The sequence below is a fragment of the Brassica oleracea genome, chromosome C4 (genome assembly GCF_000695525.1).
Source record: "Brassica oleracea var. oleracea cultivar TO1000 chromosome C4, BOL, whole genome shotgun sequence".
Taxonomy (NCBI): Eukaryota; Viridiplantae; Streptophyta; class Magnoliopsida; order Brassicales; family Brassicaceae; genus Brassica; species Brassica oleracea.
In genome coordinates this window covers 45,073,832-45,074,259 of record NC_027751.1, presented here as the reverse complement: position 1 = coordinate 45,074,259, position 428 = coordinate 45,073,832, and positions in this window count along the sequence as shown.

Genomic DNA, 428 nt, shown 5'->3' with positions numbered 1-428 from the left:
GGATTTCAGGTCAGCAAGGATGAGATCGAAATCTCCATCCACGACTGCCAAATCTCCCTTGCAGCCGGACAGTCGGGCCTCTTCGGCCTCTAAGGTCGGAGGAGTCTCACTTTGGAACGATTGAACCACGGCCATCCCACCCTCGATCGTCGCCAAGGCTAAATCCATGTTCCGAATGCATTCGAGAGAGCCCAGAAAGGCGGAGATCTTCGCTAAGCAAGCTTGGAACTCAGAACAAAGAGCGTCCTTGGCCTCTCGAATCCCGCGGCTCACTAATCCTGCATCGCCCTCGATCTGACGCTGAAGACGACGCACCTCCGAAGATTTGGCCTTCCTGGCTTTCTTCTCCTTAAGCAATGAACTCGCCGTCCCTCTCGAGGTCCCTCTCGAGGTCCCTCTCGAGCTCCCCTATCGCGACCTCAAGTTTC